Source organism: Dipodomys spectabilis, unplaced genomic scaffold (genome assembly GCF_019054845.1).
Source record: "Dipodomys spectabilis isolate Male_0828 unplaced genomic scaffold, ASM1905484v1 ptg000496l, whole genome shotgun sequence".
Lineage (NCBI taxonomy): Eukaryota > Metazoa > Chordata > Mammalia > Rodentia > Heteromyidae > Dipodomys > Dipodomys spectabilis.
This window is the reverse complement of record NW_024871173.1, coordinates 622,616-643,407: the sequence shown is the minus strand read 5'-3', so window position 1 is coordinate 643,407 and position 20,792 is coordinate 622,616. Positions and strand designations below refer to the sequence as shown.

General features: G+C 59.8%; 1 long non-coding RNA gene across 3 annotated transcripts; it reads right to left on the bottom strand.

The window, feature by feature from the left end:
• Positions 1-2,107: 2,107 nt before the first annotated feature.
• LOC122098940 lies at positions 2,108-5,114 on the bottom strand. Of its 3 annotated transcripts, XR_006145824.1 has the most exons (4): positions 5,029-5,114; positions 4,783-4,919; positions 4,269-4,410; positions 2,108-3,431 (listed from the first exon to the last, which is right to left on the bottom strand). It is a non-coding gene; the product is annotated as an uncharacterized LOC122098940 (long non-coding RNA). The 3 variants fall into 3 exon arrangements; XR_006145823.1 differs by having other exon boundaries at positions 4,269-4,936; XR_006145822.1 differs by having other exon boundaries at positions 4,269-4,919.
• Positions 5,115-20,792: the final 15,678 nt, after the last annotated feature.

Below are 20,792 nucleotides of genomic sequence, written 5' to 3'. Positions count from 1 at the left end.
TGATTTATGACGGGGCTTCCCTGTATGTGTCAAAGACACCGTGTTAAGCACCGGCATAAAAATAATATATAGGTTACCGCAACGTTTTTATGACCTTCCCCCAGCCCTGCCCCGGAATGCGGGACCCAGCAGGTGAAATAACACACGTCTCAGCGCTGCGCTCACAGACCAGGCAGGCGGGGAAGGGCTCTGGCTGGAGCTCACAGATCTCAGCGCTGCGCTCACAGACGAGGCAGGCGAGGCAGGCGGGGAAGGGCTCTGGCTGCAGCCCTGCGACGCGGAGTGGCTTGGATGCTGGGCTCCCGGGGTCAGGCGGGGAAGCAGACTCTGGGAGGGCGTTGGCAGAGCTCCCGCAACCTGGGGAGATGGCAAAGTGAGGTTCACAGGTCCTACTCACAGAACAGCAGAAATCCCATGCACTGGTTAATAGGAGATGGTGCTCTGGAGTTCAGTCTGGGCCTCTCCAGGATCCTGTCACAGGAGCACAGGCCTTGAATTGGCTGCAGCGGGGAGAACAGGAGGGGGGGCCTGGACACACTGCAGATGGTCCCCCTGTACACACGGACAGTGAGGATGCATCAGCCAGCGTCTGCTGCGTGACAAACAATCCCCTCATGCCCAGCTCCTCCAGTAGTGTTAGGTGCTAATTTCTATCCTTAGCTTGGGAAAATTTTAGCATTTCTCCTTTTCACGGGTGGAGAAACAAGCCAAGGAAGATAGCTGAAGTCTCCCACAAGATGGAGTCTGCTGGCAGGCAGGTGTCTTGTGGACCTCGCGTCTCAGTAAGAAGCCCCGACTGGAGGCTGCTGGGAGAAGGAGGTGGGCTCTGTCAGGGAGCTCCCGAGGAGGCCACCTGGCGCCGTCCCACCTGTGTGGATAAACACCAGGGTGTGTGGTGGCGGCGGCGGCGGCAAAGGGCTTGGTGTGTAGGTCCAGGACGAGGTAGCTGCAGCTCCACCACTCGGTCTGGCCTGGGGGTCCTGGCCAGGTGGGGGCCATCTGCTGGCATCCCTCCGCAGCAGGCTTACCATGGAGCATGGCTGGAGGGAGGACGCCGCGGCTGTGCCCACTGAGTCCCTCCACGGCCCTCCGTGCTCTTGCTCTGAGGCTGTAAGGGCCTCCCTGTGACTGTGCCCATGGAAGGGGGGTAATGCTGGGCACACGGCCTGGCCCCGCAAGAGGGGGTGGTCACTCCTGTCCCACGCTGGAGCTCGGTGGGTCCAGTAGTAGAGAGGAAGAGGCCGCCAGCGGTGCAGAGGCACCCAGACTGATCAGGTGAGCTGGGTCCACGTGGAGGCCCCAGGCAGGAGGTCAGACAGTCCCTCCCATGCTGGTCCAGGACCGCTGTGGGCAAAGCCACCGCTGGGCGGGGTCAGAACAGCTGCCCGCGTCCACCTGGCAAAGCTCGGATACACACTGCTGCCTTTTCTTTTGTCTACCTGTCCTGATTGTTTCTTTGCATATGTCTGTATTTTCCTCTCTCTTGTCTGCGTCTGTGTCACGATCCCTCTCCCTCCCTACTACTGCTCTCTCCGTTTCCCTCCATCCCTCTGTCTCTCCTGACTGTGTCTCTGTCCCTGTCTCTCTGTCTCTGTTTCTCCTCTCTCTCATTCTGTCTGTCTCACTGTCTTCTGTGTCAATCTTTCTGTGTTTGTGGCTCTCTATCTCTGTCTCTCTGTCCATCAGTTCTGGTACTCCATTGCAAAACAAAACAAAACGAAAAACAAAAACAAAAACCAAAACCAAAAAAACAAATCAGTGTCAGGTCCTCCGGGCTCCAGGACTGGACGGCTGGAGCGCACGGCCAGCCCACGGTCCTCCGGGCTCCAGTGGGTTCCAGCTGGCCTCCTCAAGCAAGCTTTGCTATCTAGAGGACCTTTCTGCGGAGGCCTCTGAGGGAGGGCGTGAGCTGGGGACCCTGCAGCCACCATGAGGGTTTGAAGGTCTTGGGCAGTGATCAGCTGTGGGAGGCGTGGAGCCTCCTGGCCTGCCAAGATCCAGTCTGGAGGCCCTGACCTGACAGGAGAGCAAGAAAAGTGCAGCCTTCCAGATCTGGCCCAGCTCTCCCGGCCTGGCCCAGCAAGGGGCTGGGGAAGGAATTCCGAGAATTCGTGGGAGGGAGAGGGAGGGGGCGGGAGGGGGGAGGGGAGCAGAGGCTGCCTGGAGGGGTCCAAGTGTTTGGTTTCTCTATTTCCCAGGCTTTCTGAAGTCTACAAGAGAACCATTCCATTTCGGACCAGCAAAAACAAGCTTCTAATCTATGACGGTGGATGTCTCTGAGCCACAGCCTCCTCAGGTGGGCCACAGGCCGCGTCCAGTCCCTCTGCTGGACAAAGCCCTGGCCTGCGCCCAGGGATGCACCCCAGACGGTCCATGGAGAAAGGACAGCAAGGCTGCCTGATCACCAGGACAGGATGGAGGTCGGAGGTTGAGGCCACACACTGCAGCACTCACAGGTCATCTAGGGAGTCTGGCCCAAGACTCACTCCCCAACCAGCCATCTGGGGGCCCAGGAGCGAGAAGGTGGGGCTCAGAGGGGCGGGCTGGGGTGAAAGCACTCTTTGGTGGAGGCCTGCACCGACCTGGCACTGCACACACGCTGCCCTCCCCCCGGAGCCCCAGTCCTGCTCTGGGGAGTCTCCCTGGAGGGAGTCTGGGCCCCAGGCCTGCTCTGGGGAATCTCCCTGGAGGGAGTCTGGGAGGACAGTTCTCCCTCTGCATTCCCTTGCTGGGTCCTGGACCAAAAGAGCCAGAAGGGAGGCAGTCAGCCCACACCCCACCACCCACAGACCCCTGTGCGGAGCTCAGGCGTGGGGCAGAGCCCGCCATGGGTCAAGGCTATCTGTGCTGGAGCGCGTAACCCTCATCCACACAGGAAACACTTCTAGAAGAAGCAGGATCCTGGGGCTGTGCAGTCAGAGAAATCAGAGAGAGAAGCCAGGAAAGGTGAGCAAAGTTTTCTTGGAGTCAGTGCAGAGCCTGAGGGACCAGAGCCCCTGCCACAGGTGTGGCTCCCTCGGGCACAGCCACACACCCAGCAGGGCTCCGGAGTGCCGGCCTGGCCTCTCTCACGGCCTGGTGCCGCCCCTCCGCTGACCTCCTCCCAGCCAGTGCAGGGTCCCCAGAGCAGTGGCACTTAAGGGTTGGCAGCAGGCAGGAACTCCCCTCATGTTTTCCCCTCCTGCCAAAGTACATAAATTCTCCAGAGCGGGGCTGCTGGCTTTTCTGCCCACACTGCCCTCCCTACCCCTTTCCAACCCTCAGAGCCCCACATGGAAGCAGGACAGAGCTGGAGGAGAAGGAGATGGGCGGTCTTATCTTCTGCAGTGTCTCAAACTCCCCAGAATCTTCAAAGTCCAGGCATGTGCTGTGGAGACGTTGCCCAGGGAACGTCTCAGACTGCGTCGGCCATTCCACAGGAGAAGGCAGCCCTGGAAGGCAGGGGACTCTAAGAGCAGGTGGGCGTGTGCACACACAACACAGATGACATCTCACACTCGTGCCCGGTGCCTACAGGTCTGTCTCCATCCACAGTAGACCCACATCTTGTGCTTCGGCCCCGGATGCAAGGGGGCTGCACCACACATGCCCACACGAGCCTCCTCTGCCTCTTGGGCCACCCAGACACGGGCCTGACCTGCGCACATGCTCCGACTCCTCTTAATGGCGGCAGTCTGAGCTGGGTGCTCACACGCTCCGCTGGCTCCTGCCCTTCCCTGTAGGCCTCGAAGGACGTGGAGTCCTTCCTCATGTGTCTCGGGGAGACGCCACAGGTCTCCCTGCTTAGGAGGCACAGGCGTGGGGCCTGAACCAGAGCCGTCTGCAAGGCCCTGCCCACCCAATCTTTGCTAACAGGTGGATTCTGCCACCCGGTGTCTGTGTGAGCTGCCCTCAGCCCACACCCAGGGCAGTACTGCGGTTGCCACTGGCAGAATTAAAGGAAGTGGCTTAGGGCTCGGCCTAGGGTAGGGCCTTCTTGTACTAGTCAGACTTAGCCTCATGATCAGCTCCTCATGGTCCAAAGCTGGCTGCTGGATCACATATCTGTATCCTACGCCAAAATCAGAGAGCGAGGACAGAGGCCAAAACGGGCCATCTGGCCTGCCTGCACTTGCCATGTTTCCAGGCAAGGTGCAGGTCCTGCCAGCATCTCCACGCTCACGAGGACTCTACCGTGGAGCTGGACGGCCGTGGTCTGTTCTCGGCTTCTGTCTCCACGCCCTGCCCCCTGCCCACCCTGGCCCCCAGCGCAGACTCTCTACAGATACCTGTTACCAGATGTCCTCCTCTGGGCTGTGCAAGGGTGGTTGGAGTACAGGCCACTCTGTTGTTGCAAAACTGCTTTAATCCAGGGCCAGGAATGTGATCTGGGCAGCAGGAGAGGCGGCCACATCTGTCCTGCCCGGAGCACTGCCAGGGAGAGTGAGTTCAGGCACCCTGGACGGAAGACAGATTGCACCCGGAGGGCCCAAAGTCCAGAGCCACCGCCAAGAGAGTCCGCCTTCCAGGTGCGTGTCAGACCTCTACTCCTGAAGATCACGGCGGCCTGGCCAGCAAGAGGCCAGGTCACCTGAGCCAGAGGGCCAGGTTGCAGTCTAAGCAAATGAGATTTCCACAGAGCGGTGTCCTCACAAGTCCCTCCCTACCCCATGCCTCCGTGGTGCTCCTGTGCATCCAGTGACCGCCCCTCACCTGCCCCCAGGTCTGACATCTGGCTGGGACACCCTGCAAGGCCCTGCTTCATGGAACCCTCAGGAGTCAGGGAAGGGCAATGCCAGAGACCTGCAGCACACTCCCCTCGGTCAGCGGCACACTCCCGCCAGCCCCGGCTTGTTTATGGTGCTCTCTCCCTGCATGCCTCTTCTTCCACATGGCTGTGCTGAGGGCCAGACTCAGATTCCCCACGCATCATGGCTGGCCTGTGGGGAAGCAGGGCCTGGAGCAGGTCAGAATCCAGGCCAGAGTCCCAGCCCTCCTGCCGACTTCCCCGCATCCCTGGCCACCTTCCCTTGCCAAGCCCCCACTCACCGAGGGTCTGGTGCTGCCCCGGCCCGCCCAGCCCTCCTGGCTGGCTCCCAGACCCCGTGCCGGAGGAGCATGATTTCATCCCTCTAGAATCCAGCAGCTCACCCTATTTACATAAATATTCTCCCCACCCCTGCCCCGGAACTGTAGAGCAGCCCTGCCTCCCTCAGCCGGCTCCGGGCTGGCCCATGACTTGGCAGCTCGCCCTGACCACTGGCTCTCTCCAGCCAGAAGCTTGGCCCCAGCTGGAGGCACCCTGGGCCCTCTCGGCTGCTCTGACCCCATAGGCCTGCTCTCCCCACAAGCACCCTCCAGAGCGCACTCTGCAGAGAATTAAAGTGTTTTCTTCCCCTCAGTCCCCACAGGGGATCCCACAGGCTGCTGGGCAGAGAGGCCACACAGTCCCGGACCTGACAGGCATGGGAGGAGGCAGGAGGTGCAGGCAGGGACTGCGGACCTGACAGGCACGGGAGGAGGCAGGAGGTGCAGGCAGGGACTCTTGGGCCTTGGTAGGCTGCGGGCCTAAGGCCGATCCTGCTATGACCCTCACAAAGGAATCAGGAAGGGGCTTTGTGTGTGTGTGTCTGTGTCTCTATGTGTGTCTGTGTGTATGTCTGTGTGTCTGTGTGTCTGTGTGTGTCTGTATGTGTGTCTCTGTGTCTGTGTGTGTGTCTGCCTGTGTGTCTATGTCTGTGTGTGTGTCTGTGTCTTTGTGTGTATCTGTGTGTCTGTGTCTGTGTGTCTGTGTCTGTGTGTCTGTGTGTCTGTGTGTGTCTGTGTGTCTGTGTCTGTGTGTATTTGTGTGTATGTGTGTGTCTGTGTCTGTGTGTATGTGTCTGTGTGTCTGTGTGTCTATGTGTCTGTGTATGTGTCTGTGTGTATGTGTGTCTGTGTGTATGTGTCTGTGTGTGTCTGTGTGTCTTTGTGTGTATCTGTGTGTCTGTGTCTGTGTGTCTGTGTGTGTGTCTATGTGTCTGTGTGTGTGTCTTTGTGTATATCTGTGTGTCTGTGTCTTTGTGTGTATCTGTGTGTCTGTGTGTCTGTGTCTTTGTGTGTATCTGTATGTCTGTGTCTGTGTGTTTGTGTCTGTGTGTCTGTGTCTGTGTGTGTCTGTGTGTCTTTGTGTGTATGTGTGTGTCTGTGTCTGTGTGTATGTGTCTGTGTGTCTGTGTCTGTGTGTCTATGTGTCTGTATATGTGTCTGTGTGTATGTGTGTCTGTGTCTCTGTGTGTCTGTGTGTCTTTGTGTGTCTCTGTGTGTCTGTGTGTCTTTGTGTGTATCTGTGTGTCTGTGTGTGTGTCTATGTGTCTGTGTGTGTGTCTTTGTGTATATCTGTGTGTCTGTGTCTTTGTGTGTATCTGTGTGTCTGTGTGTCTGTGTCTTTGTGTGTATCTGTGTGTCTGTCTGTCTGTGTGTCTGTGTGTCTGTGTGTATGTGTCTGTGTCTGTGTGCCTTTGTGTATATCTGTGTGTCTGTGTCTGTGTGCCTTTGTGTGTATCTGTGTGTCTGTGTGTCTGCCTTTGTGTGTATCTGTGTGTCTGTGTGTCTGTCTTTGTGTGTATCTGTGTGTCTGTGTGTGTGTGTCTGTGCCTTTGTGTGTAGCTGTGTCTTTGTGTGTATCTGGGTATCTGTTTGTGTGTGTGTGTCTGTATGTATGTGTCTGTGTGTCTGTGTGTATGTGTCTTTGTGTGTCTGTATGTATGTGTCTGTGTGTCTTTGTGTGTATCTGTGTGTCTGTGTGTCTGTGTCTTTGTGTGTAGCTGTGTGTCTGTCTGTCTGTGTGTCTGTGTGTATGTGTCTGTGTGTCTGTTTGTATGTGTGTGCCTGTGTATCTGTGTGTATGTGTCTTTGTGTGTATCTGTGTGTATGTGTCTGTGTCTGTGTGTCTTTGTGTATATCTGTGTGTCTGTGTGTCTGTGTCAGCTTTTCCTGTCTTTGTCTTTCTTAGTCCGTCCCCTTATCTTTCTCAAGCTCTATCTCAGTGTGTCTTTCTGTCTGTCTGTCTGTCTGTCTTTCTGTACACCTGTCTTTCTCAGTCTAAGCTCCCTGCCCACACCTGTCCACTGCTTTTTTGGTCGCCCTGCTGAGCTGAGGTTCTGAAGCAGGATAGACAAGGAGAATGAGGTACGTCCAGCTTACAGCAGGTACAGAGGAAGCCATTCATCTGCTTCCCTTAAGATTAAGGGAAAATGAGACAGGTACCTTGAAAATAAGCCTGGTGGTGGCAACTCAGGAATATGGTATTTAGAAACACAAGTGCCATCTTCGCTTTAAGGACAGACATCCTGAGGATGCATTTCTTTTTCTTTTTTTTTTTTTTGGGGGGGGGGGTCCGGTCGTGGGGCCTGAACTCTGGGCCTGGGTGCTGTCCCTCAGCTCTTCAGCTCAAGGCTAGCGCTCTACCACTTGAGCTACAGCGCCACTTCTGGCTTTTTTCTTTTTGCTTATGTGGTGCTGAGGAATCGAACCCAGGGGCTCGAGCATGCAAGGCAAGCGCTCTACCACTGAGCCACCTTCCCAGCCCCTGAGGATGCATTTCTAACCCCAGGATTGAATATATGCATCCTGAGAAAAATACGCCAAACTTAGGCAACCTCTTACCTAAAATGTAGACAACAGAACACCTTCCTATCTCAAGGAGAAGCGTCTGTTTTATGGCAGGATGCTTTCTTACCTGGAAGAAACGCCCCAAGCATCCAGAAACCCAGAAAGTAACACCAGGAGTAGATACAGCAAAGATGAAATACCTATCTTCGTGTTACTTGGAAGCCAAACTCCCTGCCTGTACTCTAAACAGCCGTAAGTACCCCAACAGCAAGGAGCTCTGTGTGTGTGTGTGTGTCTATCTTGAGAGCACCCATACTCAGTGTGTCTCTGATCTTTTGTGTGTGTCTGCTTGCCTGCTTGCTTACTTGCTCAATAAAGCTCCGCCAAGTTTTCTTACCATCGTGACTTGTCCAGAAATTCTTATTCCACAAAGTCAAGGCCCTAAGTGAAGAGTCCCTATGTTTATGAGGAAACTTCACAACCTTGCCTGCATCTGGTGATCGTTCCAGTGGGCTGGGCACTGTCTGGAGGCCATCGGGAAAGAGACCGGCCAGGCTGGGGTCAGGAGGAGGCCAAGGAGGGCGGGGTATGTGGCTCAGGAATAGAGCACTAGCAGGCACGAGGCCCCTGATCCCACTCCAGCACTGTGAAACAAAGCAACACAACATGGGAGAGGTATATTTTAGGGAGAAGGGTGACATATACCTATGATCCTAGCACCAGGGAGGCTGAGGCAGGGGTTCAAGGCCATCTTTGGCTGCCTGCTAAGATCCTTTCTCAAAAATGGGAAAGAACAAGAACAAGAAGAAGATAGAAGAAGAGAAGAGGAAACAGGAAAGGCTGCCAGAAGCCCAGGAGCATCGGCCCTCATGCAAGGTGGCCGGCGGTTTGCAGGCTGGCTCTGCCCTGAGGTCTCGGTTTTTTCTGCCCGTGTATCAAGGAAGTGAGCCCCATTCTTCAGAAGGACCCTCCTTCATGTCAGGTCACGTCCTGCTAGGGGTCTGGAGACAGACGATTCCAGGTAGCCCCTACCCACGCACTTTGAGAAAGGCCCCAGCAACGAGCCCGAGGCCCGAGGCCCGAGGCAGGTGAAGCTCAGGCAGTGGAGGCAGAGTTCTGACTGCGAGCAGGGGGGGGGGGGGCATCTGGACCAGAAGGCACCTGCGCTACGCCCATGTCCACGCTGAGGCGCGGGTGGCAGAGGGGACCAAGAAAGGGTGCGCGTCGAGCTGGGGGCTCCGTGCTCTACCCCCACCACCCTGAAAGACCACAGGCTGGAGGCCCAGAACGCATCCTGGGGAAGTGGGTTAGAACCCTGGCTCTTGGACCTGAAGTCCCCAGACGCAGACACATGCCAATCCCAAGCCGAAAGATCCAGCTTCTCTTCCCTTTCTTCCCCAGGCCAGGGTCGTCTCCTCGGGCCTGGCCATGCCATTTGGAGGCGTCCAGGTTGCAGTCAGAGCCAAGTGCATGCCCACTTCATGCAGACCCTCGAGGAGCTCAGGCACCCTGAGGTCGGGGGCGGGGCCGGCTCAGCATCTGTTCCCAGTACGGTGAGTCCTTCACAGGGACGCGTGGGGGCAGAGGGGAGAAGGCAGAACCGTCAGACTGCCCAAAGGATGGGCAGGTGGTGGCCAAAGGTGCAGCTGGGCACAGCCAGGGACAGCCAGGCCTGGCGACCCTGGGCGGGGAGCTGCGGCTCTGTCCGGTCACAGCACTGTGACCTTCGCCGTCGCCGGGTCTGTCCTGGGCTAGCTCTCCCAGCCCCTCCCGCTTTGCACAGGCTTCCTCGAGGCCCGAGGTGCTGCTCGAGGTGGCCCTGCCCAGAGCTGGTCCTGTCCAGGGTCCTGTAGGCGGCCAGGGCTGGCGGGAGAGCCCTCCCAGCCCCCAGCCCACCCGGCTCCAGGAAGAGGCCTGTGAGAGGCCGGTCCTGCCACCCGCAGAGGCCCCGGCCCGGCCCGGCGCCCTGTGGTCCTCAGAAGGGCCTATGTCCTGGACTCGGGGCCGGACCCCGCCCAGCCGCTCCCGCGCCCTGTGCCTGCTCCTTCACCCCATGGGCTCCTCCAGGGCCTCTGGACTCTATCCTGAGCACAGGTCCCTCCTTGGGGGGCTCAGCCTTGTTCCTCCAAAAGAACTATGCACAACTTTCCTGCTGACAGCACTCCCTTCCTCTCCCGGGGCAGCTACCCGGCTGCCCGCGAGGAGGGATAGGATCACCTAGCTTTCCTCCATCTGTCCGACACAGGAGCACGTACGGAGCGCCACAGCACACCATCTCCTAGCCCAACCAGTCACGTGCCGCACACTTGGCAAGCCGCAGTCCCAGGCAGTGTCTGGGGAGCCCTAGGGCAGATCAGCCAGTGGGGAGGCCTGGGGAGCCCCCCTCCCCTCCCCTTTCCCCTCCCCCCCTTCCCTCCTTCACGGACCACATGGCCCCGGTGCCCCATAACCAAACCTTTACAACCCCCTATACTGTCCTAGATTTCACACATTCATCCTCCATATGGGGCCCCTGCTGAGGTATTTGGCATGGGAAACATCCCCAGGGCATCATAAATGTCACCGGGTGGACACTATCAGTGACAGTTACCAACACCCAGAGCTGCCACCTTCCCTGGGCCCTTGTACTGAGACCCAGGCGAGAGCTGGGGGAGCTCCTCCCTCCCTTCTGTTCGCTGTGTGACCTCTACAAAGCGCCAACCCTCTCTGGGGAGTGGGGTGCCTGGTGGAGGTCGCTCCTCCTCTGTTGAGTGGTGGGTCTCAGCCACCACAGGCAGACAGGCCCACGTTGGAGGCAGGCTCCTTGGACCTTCGGATTGACGGACTCAAACGCCCAGAGGACCCTGGGCTTCACATGAGCAGGCGAGGGTGGCTGAGCTGGCAGAGGGGAGAGGCTGGTGGCCAAACGCCACGCTGTGCCACACAGAGCTCACAATGCAAGAGTGGAAGGATCGCGCCGCCACGCAGAGCTCACAACGCAAGAGTGGAAGGATCCATTCTGGGTCATGGTTCCGAAGGTTTTGTTCAGAATGTTAGCCCGGCAGGAGCATGGCAGAGCTGCCCCTCTGTCTCAGTGCAGAGGCTCAGGAAAAGCCAGGAGACCTGCCAGGGGCCAGACACCCTTTAACCCCCGCACCCCACCCCCGGCTCCAGAGCTGCATTGCTTCCCTGCCTCCTAACATTTCCAGAAACCTCCCAAAACAGTTCCACCAGCTGGGGACCAAGAGTTCAACCCATGCTGGGCACAGGCTCCTGCCGGTAACCCTAGCGACTTAGGAGGCTGAGAGTCAGGGATCAGGGTTCGGAGCCAGCCCCCACAGGAAAATCCTTGAGACTCTTTTTTTTTTTTTGGGAGGGGGGGGGGTCTGGTCGTGGGTCCTGAACTCTGGGCCTGGGCGCTGTCCCTCAGCTCTTCAGCTCAAGGCTAACACTCTACCACTTGAGCCACAGCGCCACTTCCAGCTTTTTCTGCTTATGTGGTGCTGAGGAATCGAACACAGGGCCTCATGCATGCAAGGCAAGCGCTCTACCACTGAGCCACCTTCCCAGCCCTCCTTGAGACTCTTATCTTCGATTAACCACCAAAAAGCAGAGCTGTGGCTCAAGTGGTAGAGCGCTAGCCTGGAGCAAAAAAGCTCAAGGACAGTGCTCTGACCCTGAGTTCAAGCCTCAGGACCAGGAGAGAGAGAGAGAGAGAGAGGAGCCTGTGGGCATTCAGTATTTAAGACATCATTTGACTCACAGCATCATTTGGGATTAGAATCCACGCACTGGAGATGCTTCCTGCCCTGTGCTAGGTACTGGAGACACGGATTCCCACCGCCGAGGATGCTGCTGGAGGGAAGCGTGTGTCTCAGGAACAGCCTCAGCCCCTCGCAGACGCCCGTGGGAGGCAGTGCCCTTGGCCTGCTCTCAGCTCAGCCTTCCCCCTGCAGGCAGCTCTTTGGTGTGCCCAGTGTCCCTGGGCTGCGTGGCTGGACCTCCATCCCCGGCTGCCAGCCAGGCGAGGAGCTACTGCTGCAGCCCGGGCCCGCGGCGCACACAGGGCAGGCAGCTAGCCTTCGAGTGTCCCTGAACTTTGTTCCAGCTGTAGCCCAAACCCTGCTCGTGCCTCAAGCCTCTCGATGCTGTTCTGTAGGCGTGGCTCAAAGGGTAGGGTACCGGCTGAGCCCATACGCCCAAGACCCTGGGCTCAAGCCCAGGTAACCCCCCCCTCCAACACACACACTGGTAAAAAAGAAAGGAAGAAGAAGGAACCAGAATTGATCCGTGTCACTGATTTTTTTTTAATCAAGACAATGAAATGTACACTGGGAGTAAAACGTAACCCTTGTTCTTTGCGCCCTGTGCATCAGAAGCACACTTAAATCCAGATGTGTCTCCCAAGGACTCTGAATCAACATACAGGTGGAGACATTTAGGGGATTTCCTTTGTTTTGGGTACCAGGGATGGAACTCAGGGTCTTGGTGGAGCCATTGTAGGGGATTTCCTTTGTTTTGGGTACCAGGGATGGAACTCAGGGTCTTGGGCAGCTAAACCCTCAGTCACCCTCACCCCCATACCTGAGCTCAGATCACAGTGCTATCTTACAGGAAGAAGGCTAACAGGGGATCAGCAAAATTGGGAGAAGATGGGGATGCAGGCGCTCAGCAAGAATGGCATTGGCGAGGAACCCCATTCCCAAGGTACCCCAACATTCTCGATAAGCCAAAACTTTTTGTTGTTGTTGTTGTTGGTCTTGAACTCTGGCCGCTGTCCCTGAGCTCTTCAAGGCATGCACTCTACCACTCAAACCACAGCACCACTTCTGGTTTTCTGGTGGTTAGTTGGAGAGAAGAGTCTCACAGACTCTGCCTGGGGTTGGCTTTGAACCTTGATCCTTAGATCTCAGCCTCCTGAATAGCTAGGAGGACAGGAGTGACCTACGGGTGCCTGGTGCCAAAACTTGTTAAAAGCCTACACAGCACCCAGAAAGTCTCAGATAGCGAAGCATCTCCGGGCTTGGGACTTTGGATTTTCAGATTAGAAGTGTTAAGCAGTCTATGGAAATATTTAGAAACTCTCAACAGTCTAACATCTGAACCAGGCAATCCTGGTCACAAGTGAGGATTAATCAGATAAGGATTCATCTGTAGAATACATTGAATTTAGGGGAAATAGCAATAGTAAAAATCCAAGCTCACACCTGCAACCCTAGCTAATCAGGAGGCTGAGATCTGAGAATCATAGTTTTTTTGGACAGAAAATTCCCCTGAGACTCTTACTTCCCTTTATCACAAAGCCCCAGGTGGAGGTGTGGCTCAAGTGGTAGTGCTCTAGCCTTGAGTAAAAAAGACAAGCTCACGCCTATAATCCTGGCTACTCTGGAGGCTGAGATCTGAGGATCGTGGCTCAAAGCCAGCCTGGGCAGGAAAGTCCCTCTCCTGGTGTTTGCTTCGCTGGATTCTGGTGTCCTCCATCCCTTTCAGGGCCTCCCCTGGGGCCCGCTGTGCCTTTGAGGATGGTCACTTGCTAATTCTGCGTGGTCTGCCCTGACCGGTGCTGAACTGGATTAGGAGACACCTACATGCGGCTGGAGCAAAGGCCAGGGCGGCAGCAGACTGAACGGGGTGGTGTGTGCGCGACACCTGGCTGAGAACCGTCTGCTACCAACGAAGAAACACGATTTGGGGAACCAGTGTTCCATGTCATCAACTCCTCTCCAACCAAGTAAACCACGAGCAGAAGAGAGTCGTATATTTGGAGAAGAAGACTGCAGTCTTGAACCCCCAGCCCCCAGCCAGCAGGAGCTTAGGGCTCCCTGGAGGGCAGCAACTCTTTTTCTGCAGGTGCAACATTGTTTTAAACATGCAAGCTTTAGCCATGCAGGTTCCTCTAGACAGACAAGTCTCCCAAGCCTCTGCTCCCGGGGTCCAGCCCCGTCCACCTGCCCTGCCCTGGACTGGCAGGGTTGGTCCCCTCCCTGGCGTCCTCGGCCCCTTCACACAGGCCTCTCCTGGCCCAAGGCACCTCTGCTAGGGGCAGAGAACCCTCCACACCCAACTTTCTCCCTCTCCTCCCACCTTCTCCTTTCCTCTGTCTCCAGAAGAGTCCTCTCCTCTTCCTCTTCTTCCTCTTCTCTTCCTCTTTTCTCTGCATTGTGCCCTTCCCCTCCCTCTCCTCTCTTCTCCATTTTCTTCTCCTTTCCCTTTCTCCTCCCCCTCCCTCCCCCATGCCCATCCTTCCCTGCTCCCAGAGGGCCGTCCCAGCTCTACGCCTGCCCTCCTCACAAAACCAGACGGGAGCGGAGCCCGTGCACCCCGGCCCCAGCCGTTTCCATGGACGCGGGGCCCAACACAAACAGCCGGGACCCCCCACCTTCAGCTGGCCTTGGGAGCCAGGTTGGGTGGGCAGATGAGGTCATTGCCACAGGCCCCCACCGAGCCTGCAGGATGCAGTGTTTGTTTGGTCTTGTTTCCCTGGTAACCAGCTAGACCCCTTCTCCGCTGCCGTCCACCGACATTCCAGCAGAGCTGCCAGCCCGGACCACTGCCGCTCTCCAGCCCCACACCTGGCCACCCCAGAGATCACCCCAGCCCAGAACCCCCCCCCCTCGGGGGGGGGGGTGGGGGGCTGCGACTGTCCAGAGGCGTGGTTCGGAAAAAAGAGGCCAGGTCCATCCCAGCCCGGACTCGCTCCAGCCAAGGACCCACCTGCTCCTTCCCGCGTGCCCGCCAGCATTCTGCCCTGGGCAGCTGCCCTTCGCTCTGCTCTGCCACCTGGGGTCCACCCCAGGGCAGGGCCTGGCCTGAGGGCAGGGAGGGGGCCCCAAGGGAGGGCTCAGCCCAGGGGCTCAGGCAGGCCGTGGGGGAAAGAGCAGGACCTGTAGGACAGGAAAACAGAGCCGCACCGCAGAGGGGTGCCGCCACAGAGGGGTGCTGCGGAAGGCTGCCCTGGCAAGGCGGCCAAGGTGGGGTCGGGTCAGCTGAGTGCTCAGGCTGGCTGGCGGGAGGGAGTGAGTGCAGCCCGCGGGGACTCTGGGCCGGCCGCTGGCCAGCCAGAGACGGCCCTGACCTGCCGCGTCCACAGCCTCAGCCCCTGCAGGGAGCCGGGCCAGACCCCTGGGGACAGGGAGGGCATCCCCTGAGTCCCACAGCAACCAGGGGCCTGGGGTGACCTGGGCTGGGGGAGGGGAGAGAGCCTCACTGTCCCCTCCTCCCCTCCCCCTTCCACTCCCCTCTCCCTCCTCCCAACCTGTCCCTCTTTCTCCTTTTCCCTCCTTCCCTTCTCCCCACATCCTCTGCCACCCCTCCTCCCTCTTCCTCTCCCACCCCCTTCCTCGTCCCCTCTCCTCCTTTCCCTAGATCTACTTCTCCCCCTTCTCCCGGTGCCTCCTTTTCCCTCTTCCTTCCTCCTGATCTCCCTCTGGCCCTTCCTTTCTCCCTCTGCTCCTCCTCTTCTCCACCTTCATCCTCGAAAGCCAGGCGGGATCCAACCCCAAACCGTCCCGCTGCTCTGCAGTCAGGCCTTTCTGAGACATTACCTAACCGTGCTTCCTTACCTAATTCCCACTCCACAACTTCTGTGCCTACCCCCAGGAGGGGGCCAGATGCTTGGCCAGCCCCAGCTCCCCGGAACAGCCTGGACCGGCCTCTGGGCTGGTCTCTCTGGTCTCTCTGGCCTCTCTGGGCCGGCCTCTGGCCGCCTGTGTGTCCTGGGCTTGATCCCACCTGTGAAGCCCCCGAGCTTGGCCGGGCTTCCTTCCCATCTGTGCCCGCCAGCCAGGATGGACACCTTACCCCTAGGAATGGCCTAGAAGCCTCTTCTTCCCCTGGGAGGTGGAGAAGCACCGCCCAGCTGATAAGGCACCTCTGTCCACCTGGGGGAGCAGGTCAGATGGGTGGGCCTCTCTCTCCTGGGAGGGGGTGGGGAGAGCCCTGGGAGCTGGTCAGGTGGGGAGCCCAGACAGAGGCAGGGGCTGGCCTCCATTGCTGGGCCTCTGTGTAAACGGAAGGGCAGGCAGGAGGAGCTGGGTTCAAGCCAGCACCCCGTCCTCGTGCACATGCGTGTCGGTGCACACACGGGCAGTCAAGCGTGTCCATTCACACCTCCTGTCCACTTGGGCAGAGCCAGAGGCGGCCCAAGGAGCCCTCCCCTGCCTGCCTCTGCTCCTGTTCCTTTCCACTCCCTTTCCTCCATCCTTCCTTCTCCCCAGTCCTCCCCCAACCTTCTCTACTCCGCAGGTCCCCCTGTGCCTCCTCCTCTACCCAGAACCCCCCACGCCTCCCCCACAGGTCCCCCTGTACATCCTCCTCCCCTTACCCAGAACCCCCCACGCCTCCCCCACAGGTCCCCCTGTGCCTCCTCCCTTACCCAGAACCCCCCACGCCTCCCCCACAGGTCCCCCTGTCCCTCCTCCTCTACCCAGAACCCCCCATGCCTCCCCCAAAGATCCCCCTGTCCCTCCTCCTCTACCCAGAACCCCCCACGCCTCCCCCACAGGTCCCCCTGTCCCTCCTCCTCTACCCAGAACCCCGCACGCCTCCCCCACAGGTCCCCCTGTCCCTCCTCCTCTACCCAGAACCCCCCACACCTCCCCCACAGATCCACCTGTGCCTCCTCCCTTACCCAGAACCCCCCACGCCTCCCCCACAGGTCCCCCTGTACATCCTCCTCCCCTTACCCAGAACCCCCCACGCCTCCCCCACAGGTCCCCCTGTGCCTCCTCCCTTACCCAGAACCCCCCACGCCTCCCCCACAGGTCCCCCTGTCCCTCCTCCTCTACCCAGAACCCCCCACGCCTCCCCCACAGATTCCCCCTGTCCCTCCTCCTCTACCCAGAACCCCCCACGCCTCCCCCACAGGTCCCCGTGTCCCTCCTCCTCTACCCAGAACCCCCCACGCCTCCCCCACAGGTCCCCCTGTCCCTCCTCCTCTACCCAGAACCCCCCACACCTCCCCCACAGATCCCCCTGTGCCTCCTCCCTTACCCAGAACCCCCCACGCCTCCCCCACAGGTCCCCCTGTGCCTCCTCCTCTACCCAGAACCCCCCACGCCTCCCCCACAGGTCCCCCTGTACATCCTCCTCCTCTACCCAGAACCCCCCACGTCTCCCCCACAGGTCCCCCTGTCCCTCCTCCTCTACCCAGAACCCCCCACGCGTCCCCCACAGGTCCCCCTGTACATCCTCCTCCCTTACCCAGAACCCCCCACACCTCCCCTACAGATCCCCCTGTCCCTCCTCCCTTACCCAGAATCCCCCACGCCTCCCCCACAGGTCCCCCTGTCCCTCCTCCTCTACCCAGAACCCCCCACGCCTCCCCCACAGGTCCCCCTGTGCCTCCTCCTCTACCCAGAACCCCCCACGCCTCCCCCACAGGTCCCCCTGTGCCTCCTCCCTTACCCAGAACCCCCCATACCTCCCCCACAGGTCCTCCTGTCCCTCCTCCTCTACCCAGAACCCCCCACGTCTCCCCCACAGATCCCCCTGTGCCTCCTCCCTTACCCAGAACCCCCCACGCCTCCCCCACAGGTCCCCCTGTCCCTCCTCCTCTACCCAGAACCCCCCACGCCTCCCCCGCAGGTCCTCCTGTCCCTCCTCCTCTACCCAGAACCCCCCACGCCTCCCCCACAGGTCCCCCTGTGCCTCCTCCTCTACTCAGAACCCCCCACGCCTCCCCCACAGGTCCCCCTGTCCCTCCTCCTCTACCCAGAACCCCCCACGCCTCCCCCACAGGTCCCCCTGTCCCTCCTCCTCTACACAGAACCCCCCACGCCTCCCCCACAGGTCCCCCTGTACATCCTCCTCCCTTACCCAGAACCCCCCACACCTCCCCCACAGATCCCCCTGTGCCTCCTCCCTTACCCAGAACCCCCCACGCCTCCCCCACAGGTCCCCCTGTGCCTCCTCCCTTACCCAGAACCCCCCACACCTCCCCCACAGGTCCCCCTGTCCCTCCTCCCTTACCCAGAACCCCCCACGCCTCCCCCACAGGTCCCCCTGTGCCTCCTCCTCTACCCAGAACCCCCCACGCCTCCCCCACAGGTCCCCCTGTACATCCTCCCTTACCCAGAACCCCCCACGCCTCCCCCACAGGTCCCCCTGTCCCTCCTCCCTTACCCAGAACCCCCCACGCCTCCCCCACAGGTCCCCCTGTGCCTCTTCCCTTACCCAGAACCCCCCACGCCTCCCCCACAGGTCCCCCTGTGCCTCCTCCTCTACCCAGAACCCCCCATGCCTCCCCCACAGGTCCCCCTGTGCCTCCTCCCTTACCCAGAACCCCCCACGCCTCCCCCACAGGTCCCCCTGTCCCTCCTCCTCTACCCAGAACCCCCCACGCCTCCCCCACAGGTCCCCCTGTCCCTCCTCCTCTACCCAGAACCCCCCACGCCTCCCCCACAGGTCCCCCTGTCCCTCCTCCCTTACCCAGAACCCCCCACGCCTCCCCCACAGGTCCCCCTGTGCCTCCTCCCTTACCCAGAACCCCCCACGCCTCCCCCACAGGTCCCCCTGTGCCTCCTCCCTTACCCAGAACCCCCCACGCCTCCCCCACAGGTCCCCCTGTCCCTCCTCCTCTACCCAGAACCCCCCACGCCTCCCCCACAGGTCCCCCTGTCCCTCCTCCCTTACCCAGAACCCCCCACGCCTCCCCCACAGGTCCCCCTGTGCCTCCTCCCTTACCCAGAACCCCCCACGCCTCCCCCACAGGTCCCCCTGTCCCTCCTCCTCTACCCAGAACCCCCCACGCCTCCCCCACAGGTCCCCCTGTGCCTCCTCCCTTACCCAGAACCCCCCACGCCTCCCCCACAGGTCCCCCTGTCCCTCCTCCCTTACCCAGAACCCCCCACGCCTCCCCCACAGGTCCCCCTGTCCCTCCTCCCTTACCCAGAACCCCCCACGCCTCCCCCACAGGTCCCCCTGTCCCTCCTCCCTTACCCAGAACCCCCCACGCCTCCCCCACAGGTCCCCCTGTCCCTCCTCCCTTACCCAGAACCCCCCACACCTCCCCCACAGGTCCCCCTGTGCCTCCTCCTCTACCCAGAACCCCCCACGCCTCCCCCACAGGTCCCCCTGTGCCTCCTCCTCTACCCAGAACCCCCCACACCTCCCCCACAGGTCCCCCTGTGCCTCCTCCTCTACCCAGAACCCCCCACGCCTCCCCCACAGGTCCCCCTGTGCCTCCTCCCTTACCCAGAACCCCCCACACCTCCCCCACAGGTCCCCCTGTGCCTCCTCCTCTACCCAGAACCCCCCACGCCTCCCCCACAGGTCCCCCTGTGCCTCCTCCCTTACCCAGAACCCCCCACGCCTCCCCCACAGGTCCCCCTGTGCCTCCTCCTCTACCCAGAACCCCCCATACCTCCCCCACAGGTCCCCCTGTGCCTCCTCCTCTACCCAGAACCCCCCACGCCTCCCCCGCAGGTCCCCCTGTCCCTCCTCCTCTACCCAGAACCCCCCACGCCTCCCCCGCAGGTCCCCCTGTCCCTCCTCCTCTACCCAGAACCCCCCACGCCTCCCCCACAGGTCCCCCTGTGCCTCCTCCTCTACCCAGAACCCCCCACGCCTCCCCCACAGGTCCCCCTGTCCCTCCTCCTCTACCCAGAACCCCCCCCCCCCCGGCTTTTCCTGTCTCTTTCCCACCAGGACCCTTCCTCCTCTTCCTCTGGTTCAGGCCCTCCTGCCTCCTGCCTCCTGCCTCCTTCTCCTCTCTTTCTCTCCACATTCTCCTCTCCCCGCCTCTCTTTCCAGGACCCCCAGAACCCTTGTGAAAGCAGCAGACTGAGGCTGGCTATAATTTAAAATACATTTATTTAGTGTTTCCATTTGTCTTGGGTTCTGTTATACAAAGCTGTTAAATAAATACATTCTCCGCAGTCACTCAGGTACACACCTACTTGCTACACAGATGAGGTAGAGAGATCAATCGGTTCACACAAGACTCCACACCAAGATGGCACCCCTCCTGTGTCTCAGGCCCGCGGCCACGCCCGTGGCCAGGGCTGCTGCCGGGAGGCGGCCGGACGCCGGGGAGGGAGGCGGGCACGCTCCATGTGCTGTGCAGAGGCCTGCCCTCCGCTCTGCCCCACAGAAAAGCAGGAGAAAGAGAGGTCCAGCACATGGGAGCGGCTGCTTCACCGAGCAAGACATTCTAACACACAGTTATATAGAAACAAACCAGCCAGCAGACATTTTCAGTCTGCCTTGTTTAAAAAAATACTTTTCTGAATATTCAGGACATAGAGCTAAGTGTTCCTATTTGATTTTTAAAAAATCCTTCCTTTGACCCAACACCCTTTCCCAGAGCCAACGGTGGCTGAGCTCCTCTTGGGAGGACGGGGGGGGGCAGGTGGGGTGCTGTACCCCCTCACCTACCGCTCACCCCTGCCAGTGCTGTCACACCAGCCGCCCACACTCGCTCCGGGGCAGGGCACTGACTGGGCTGTCATCTGAACCACAGGAGAATAAACTTCGCTATTTACACTATCCAAGAGGGACCAGGGATCCACATCCACATAAATATGTTTTCTTTTCAAACAGTCCCCCTTCTGCTTCCTGGACCCTGGAGTTCTGGGGGTCCTGCTCCTTTCTCAGTAGTTTCCTGCATCCATTCCTGCCTGCTGCCTTCCCAGACCCCAGCACCCCCCAGGACACCCATCTGAACAAGTCCAAGTCCAGAGTCTCAGGGAGCCAAAGAGCCGCCGTACGGAGCCCTGTGAAGGGGCACGCTGGCCGTGCCAGCACAGCATGCACAGCGTACACACACACTTGCGCGTGCACGCACGCATGCACACGCGTGCACGCGCACACGCGCGCACACACACACACACACACACACACACATGCACATTCACACCAAACCAGGCCAGTGTAGGCACCCTCCCCCTGGAGAGACCGTCGCACAGCCAGAAAGACAGCACACTGTCTGCCTGCTCCCTGTGTGGCCCCTCGGGAGAAGGGCTTCCAGGGGCTGGCCAGCCTGTCCCCACTCCTGGCCCCAGGAAATGCACTCCATGGCCCAGACGCTGGGCTGTCTGTCCACAGAGAGCAGAACAGGTGTGGCGGAGAAAAGGGCTTCCACAAGTCTCAGGCTGTGGCTAGGCTTGCTCCTTCATTCCTTCCCCAACATCACCTTGATCTAGTGGTTTCCAAGAGCCAGCAGGGAAGCAGGGAGTGTGGAGGGGTCAAGAGGAGGAGCCTCCCTGGTCAGCTCTTCTCAGCTGGGGTGAGTCAGAGGGGTT